Source organism: Suricata suricatta, chromosome 17 (genome assembly GCF_006229205.1).
Source record: "Suricata suricatta isolate VVHF042 chromosome 17, meerkat_22Aug2017_6uvM2_HiC, whole genome shotgun sequence".
Taxonomy (NCBI): Eukaryota; Metazoa; Chordata; class Mammalia; order Carnivora; family Herpestidae; genus Suricata; species Suricata suricatta.
In genome coordinates, this window is record NC_043716.1 from 44,713,884 (window position 1) to 44,721,258 (window position 7,375).

Sequence of the window (7,375 nt, forward strand, 5' to 3'; positions counted from 1 at the left end):
GATACAAAAAGAAATCTCAAAATTTAATGAAAAAAATTTGTTTAATTATGAGCAAAATATTTGAACAGATAGTCACCAAAGATAAACAGATAGCAAGTAAGTCCATGAAAAGATGCTGAACGCTGCAGGTCAATAAGAGAATTAAAATTAAAGCTACAATGAAATCAATTAGATTGGCTAAAATCAAAGATGACAACAGTATGTGTTCAAGTGTTAGCTAGGATTGGGAGCAACTGGAACTCTTACACATTGTTGCTGGAAATGGTATAACTTTGAAAATCAATTTAGCAGATTTTTTTAAAAATTATTTTTTAGGGGCGCCTGGGTGGCTCAGTCGGTTAAGCCTCCAACTTCGGCTCAGGTCAGATCTCACGTTCGTGGGTTCAAGCCCCGCGTCAGGCTCTGTGCTGACAGCTAGCGCGGAGCCTGGAGCCTGTTTCCGGTTCTGTGTCTCCTTCTCTCTCTGCCCCACCTCCTCTCGTGATCTGTCTCTCTCTGTATTAAGAATAAATAAAACATTTAAAAATTTTTAAAAAATATATTTTTTAAAAGTTATACACATATTTACCATATGACCTAACAATCCTAATCATTTAATCAAGAAACATAAAAACATTTGCACAAAAAGAATGGTCACAGCAGCTTTATTTGTAATGGCCAGAAAATGGAAAGAACAAATATGTGTGGATATATGGGAGTGGATAAAGAAAATGGGGCATACGTGCACAATGCAACATTCCTCAGGAATAAGAAGAAACAAATGATACACAAGATGGATGGATCTGACGAGCACTACAGTAAATGAAAGAAGTCTGGCCCAGAAGACTACATACTGTATGATCCCACCAACATAAAATTCTAGAAAAGGCAAAAAACCCTAGTGACAGAAAGTAAAGTGGTGGTTGCCAAGGACTGGGCATAGGAGAAGGAGACTGGCTATGAAGGGGCATGAGGAAACTTCCTGGGGAAAAAATAACTTTTGTGCAATCATCTTTGTAGTAAATCCTACCTAACATTTTAGGTACTATTAGATTCATTATCATCATTATTTACTTTATTTATTTTTGTTTTGTTTTAATGTTTGTTTATTTTGAGAGAGAGAGAGAGTGTGTGCAAGCAGGGGAGGGGCAGAGAGAATCCCAAGTAGTCTCCACACCATTAGCACGGAGCCCGACTCGGGGCTCGATCCCACCAAATGGGAGATCATGTCTTGAGCCAAATCAGGAGTCCAATGCTCAACCAAATGAGCCACCCAGAAGCCCCAAGACATATTTTAAAACTTAAGTTTTATGTCTGCTGTCAATTTTAATAAGAAATTAAACTGCTAAACGTAAGATAGATGTCAATACTTCTTAGTGTATCAAATGTGGTTTTTAAAAAAGTAGCCCAGGGCCGATTGAGTGGCTCAGTTGGTTAAACATCTGACTTTTGATATCAGGTCAAGTCTTGGTCTCAGGGTCGTGAGTTCCACCCCCGCACCCAGCCTGGAACCTACTTAAACAAAAAACAAAAAAAAGTAGTCCATGCCTTCAGAAGCTATTCTAAAACAGACATAAAATTCCTCATTTTGTTCAATTAATTATACATTAGCGGAAAAATTCAAAAGAAATGTTTTAAATGTAAACATTCTACTGTTAAAAAAAAAAAAAAAAAAAGCCAAATACTGATACCCAGAAAACTAGCATTAAGAGAAATACTGGTAGGATTAGCTTGCAACAAAATTGCTCTACTCAAGCAAAATACCTATTGCTGTATTCCTGAATATAAGTAATAACTAAAATTAGAAAATACAGTGAAAATGTCACAAATACAAATTAGCTGGAATTAGTCTCAAACATAGAAAATATCTGGACTATCCTGGGCAATACAGACAAAAGCGTAAATGTTTTCCCTAGGAGGGAAAACTAAGTACACTTAAACACCTCTTTTTCCCCGAAGCAAGGCAATTCTAATTAAAATGCCAAGAAAATTTCTTCTTAAACCTAGTAAGTTTAATATTCATGTGGAAGAACAAATAAGTAAAAATAACAAAAAAAAAAATCCCATCACAATGAGCATATTAAACTAAATTATAAAGATATAATAATTAAAGGAGTACGGCAATGAACAAAAGATAACCTGACTCTATTACTACTAATTTAACTTAACTAAAAAGATAGCACATCACTGTAAAGAGGAAGAATTAACCGGTTAATAAATAATGATGAGAACACTAAACAGATACTGGGGGCAGGGGGCATATCCTTCTAAACCATTTTTAAGAAACATCAAAATAAAATGTACTTAAATATTTACTAAAGCCCTTAAAGAAAAAGGCATTCCAAATAATAGAATAAGAAAACCAAAAGAAAAGTTGAACAGATTTGACTCCTAACTAAACAGCCAATTTGTGCATGTCCAAAAAAGGCCAAAATTAAAAATCAAGTAACCGACCGGGGAAAATGTTTGTAGCAAAGATAACAACAGATTAACATCTTTTTAATTCTCAGACAAAGCATTAAGAAAAACACAAAGGGCCTAACAGACAAGTAGGACAAGGTCAAACAAGTCAATAAAAATAAATATAATTAACAAACAGGAAAATATTCAACTTCACAAGTTAATGTTTAAATACTATATTCCAAGAAATTTGCAAAAAAAAAAAATTAAAAACAAGAGCCAATGCTTGCAACAGTATTGCAAAAATGTATGTTTATTTATTCATTGCTGCCCTAAACAGACACAATTCTTATAGGAAGCAGCATGAGGAAAAATTAATCAAGAACTTACAAAAGAGCCACACTCTTTTAACACAACAGCATTCCTTCTATGGAAATATCCTCAAAAAATAATCCTTAAAAAAAGTTATCTACACCAAGATGTTTAGAGCAATAATCTGTAATAAAAAATTTAGAAACAAAAGTTAGAACAAGAAAAAAAGGAGAAAGGTTGTTTTGTAGCATGCTCTTAACTGGTTATCCTAAAAGCAGTCTTCAGAGTTCCCATCTCAGTCCACCCTCTCTATCGCCCCAAGATTGATGTTTCTAAAGTTTATTTATTATTTTAAGAGAGAGGTAGTGGGGTGCCTGGGTGGCTCAGTCAGTTAAGCGTCCGGCTTTGGCTCAGGTCATGATCTCACGGTTCATGGGTTCAAGCCCCGCGTCGGGTTCTGTGCTGACAGCCAGCTCAGAGCCTGGAGCCTGTTTCAGATTCTGTATCTCCCTCTCTGTCTGACCCTCCCCTGCTCACACTCTCTCTGTCTCTCAAAAATAAATTAAAAAAAAAAAAAAAGAGAGAGAGAGGTAGTGCAAGTGGGGGTGGGACAGAGAGGGAAGGACAGGGAGCATCCCAAGCAGGCTCTGCACTGTCAGCATGGAGCCCAATGCAGGGCTTGAACTCACAAACCACGAGATCAGAACCTGAGCCACCAAAGCACTCCCAAGAATAATGTTTCTAAACATCAAAGATACCAAAGCTTACAATCCCTCTTCCTTAAAAAAGAAAGGAAAGGAAAGGAAACTTCTTGGCAAAATATTCTTAAATGGGTTGGTCCCTGTCTATAGCCTCATCTCTTGCCACTCACACCTAGCACATTAGCCACAAAGAACACCTACAGAACGACAGAGAATTACCTCTACGTCTCCAGTATTCATTCAACAAAATCCCAAAAACCCTTAATGACAGAAAATTACTCTGCTTCTCCAGTATTCATTCAACAAAATGCCAAAAACCCTTAATCTACGCTGAAACAAAGATTCTGGCCTCCCAGCACTGAAAGCGTAGAAACAACAAATGCCCTTCAGTGAGCTGGGTCTGACAGCAGAGGAAGAGCCTCTTATTCTTAGTCACAGACGAAAGGCCAACTCAGGTCAAGGAAAATTCTAGGGATAAGGGTAAGCCTTGAGTTGAACCTTAAAAGATGAGCAAGAATCTCAAGAAGCAAGGGTAATTCCAAATAAATGGAATGTATATTTTATTTTTCCACACAAAATCATAAATGTTTGTAACAGGCTTTCTAGACAGACACTTAATAAGCATGCAATATATGTCAGTCATACAGAAACCTAACAATGCTGATTACAACAGTGTATTTCAAGGGTCTAGCCTTCTTGGAACAGAGAAAGTAATAGTAAACAAAAACAAGAGCAAAAAGAGAAAAAGCAGTAAGAATGAGGTTAAACAATATATCGCCATGTAGCCAAGGTCAAACAGTTCTCTGTATACACCATGATGATATCCTCATACTATACATTACAATAGCATGAAAGTTTATATTCATAATGATACCGAATCATAAACAAAACATTAAGTTCTGTTAAATATGGCCTATTTGAAAACGTAGGACATACTACATCTTTTAAAAGCCTTCAAAATCTTTAAAAGACATCAAAAATGGACACAACAGAAATCTTGTGTGCCTAAAGTGTGGCCCTTCATTTACCTTGAAAATTGAGTTATATGCTAAATGACAAGCTAAATAAATGAATGGTACTATGTATTATGATAGATAGCTACAATTCAACCAACAGGAAAAAAGTAGAATCCATGGTTAAAACACATACACACCCCTTACTCACCAATGAAAACCACTACATGAGGCACCTAGGCAGGTTCAACTACATGTCTGAGTGTTAGACTAGAAGAGATAACTTAAGAGAAAAAGTCAGGAGCTTAAGCTACCTTAGAAACCAAGAAAATAAAATGGGGACATTCAAATCATTAACACCTTGATTAGAAACCTGAGAGATATAATCAAGTTATAATTTTTAAACCTTGAATCAATAAAATATACAGTAAAACAATACTAAGATACCAGCATATCTAAAGTGAGACTTTTAATGCTGATTTTCCTTAAGCTATACACAAGGTTAACCTCATTCCTTCCAAGGGTTGTATAAATTAATAACATGAAGAACTGCCTATAAAGACACTTAAATTACAAAAAGGTCTGCAATAAATGTTCTGGAGAAGCAATCAGTTATTTCTCCCTAAGACATTTAAATATTAGAAATTATGCTAAACAGCTTTTTCAAGTCTTTGGTTTTCAAAAACATTAATGACATAAAAAAATTGCCCCAAATTTTTTGCAGTAACTAAATACAAATAATATTTTCTATCCAAAGCATTGTAAGCAAAGCCTACATCAGGTATTCATAAGTATCATGGATACATATATTTTATATTTTATAATAAATTTTCTATAGAAATAGTTGAAATTGATAGCTTTAATGATTAAGTGTTAATGTGTCATAAGAACAACTGAAGTAACTTAAAGACCAAATCAGATTTTAACCACCAATGGCCTGAGGAATCTCAAATGTGGGATTCAATTAGCCCTATCTTCTTAGCACCAAAAATACCAAACAGTTCACTAGGTGACTGTGAGTTGAGGACTAATACGTGGAAAAGTATAATATCTGTTGTGGGCAGAGAGCTCATGATTCAAATATTTCTTCTTCTTCAGTTTGTGTGTGTGTGTGTGAGAGAGAGAGAGAGTGAGAGACAAAGAGAGAGAGAGAGAGAATGTGTGTGTGCACGTGTGCATGCACGTCATTATGCAAAAACTGTTTACACCTTTCAGTAAAGGGGCAACTCTATGTTAAAGATATAATTGACTAAGTACAGTTCATAAAGTACTTTGGAATCAAAGACACACCATAAATTTAAAATACTAGTATGGTACTGACTTAAAGCAAAGGACAATAATTTTAAAGCCTCTAACAGCCCAAATGTATTATAAACCAAATAAAAATCCAATGTGGGATGTGCCTTTTTTTTTTTTTTTAGCGATTTTCCTCTATTATGGAACCCAGATCTAAACGAACTGTTAAACACTTAGTCTAAAGGTATGCCAAACATTTCTTAAGGTCTTAACAAAGAATCAACTTTTTTTTTTAAACAAAACGAGGCCTAGGTTAAATATTTTATTTGGCTTCTCAAGATGGACTGAAAAGTTGGGCACCAGCTCCAGACCAATTCCTGGACGCACATCAAACACAGCCCTGTCATTTATCCAGTCAGTCAAAACAATCTTTTCCATCTAACCCTTTAATGTTTATGTCCTAAAAAGCTGCTAATTGAATCCAGCTCTTGAAATCTATTTGTTAAAATCTATACCATCTAATTTGTAAATGGACAAAAATGAAAAAATAGAAGCTAACTTTCCTGGCAAAACAGAAGAGAATCCACCAAATGTAACCAAAAAGGCGAGGGCAATGTTTTTATTATTTGAAGAGTTTTTTTCTTGAAATATGACAAATTCCCAATGGCTTTAAAAAATTGAGAGTACCTCAAACTGTTTTTACAATTAAGGGGACACAGTGTATTTAATATTCCTCAGAAAAATGTAAAAATACAAAATCACTCTACAAAATTAGTCCAATGTGTCCTCTCTCCACCCCCCCAAAAAGTGTCATCTTTTCTCCTAAGTGTACTCATGAATTCTTATAATGTATCACAGGCTGTAAGGAAACCACACCTAAACACTTTAAGAGCTACTGAGTCACAGTAAAAACCTCAAACTCATTTTATCTGCAGAAGAATTAAAATACCTGTTTTCTCCCTCATTTTCTCATTATGCATCTAGCCTAGAAGGACGTAAATGGCCAAAAGCCTATTTCCGATGCTTTTTCAAACCTGGAATCACAGGTTCTTTCCATGATCACTGACACAGGACTGGGTCTACAGAGGAATGGCTGTAGATAAACACTAAAGCAACAAAGATCCCTAATAAAGGTTTCATAAGAAAACAAGGAAACTGAATGGGGGGGAAAGGGGGGAGGGGGGAAATCCCCAATCCAGGTTTCCCATTAAGAACCATTCAGTTAAGGAGTGCCTGGGTGGCTCAGCCAGTTTAGTGTCTGACTTTGGCTCAGGTCTTGATCTCACGGTTTGTGGGTTCAAGCCCCTGTGTCAAGCTCTGTGCTCAGAGAGCCTGGAGTCTGCTTCAGATTCTGTGTCTCCCTCTCTCTGCCCCTCCCTCTCTTGTTCACCTCTCTCAAAAATAAACCTTAAAAAAAACCAAACAAACAACGAACTACTCAGTTAATGATCCTTTGCAGTTTTCCCTAGGAAAAGTAACCCCGTCGTAAAAGTAATATATTTTTTAAACTGCAGCCAATTTACAGTCAAGCTAAATTCTCAAAAAGTTCACTGCAAGTTTTTATCTGTAATGTTCAGCGAGTGGACTGGGATGTGACACACCAGCATTCAATTACAAAATTAGTCCATATAAATCTCTACGTCTAGTGCAGGCAAACATAATTACAGTTTATTCTCACACACACAAACACGCGCGTACACACAGACCTTTAAGGAAAACCCATCTCACCACATGTCCGAACACTGACATGGATAACTTAATAGCGAATGGTAAAACCACGATAACTACACTGAT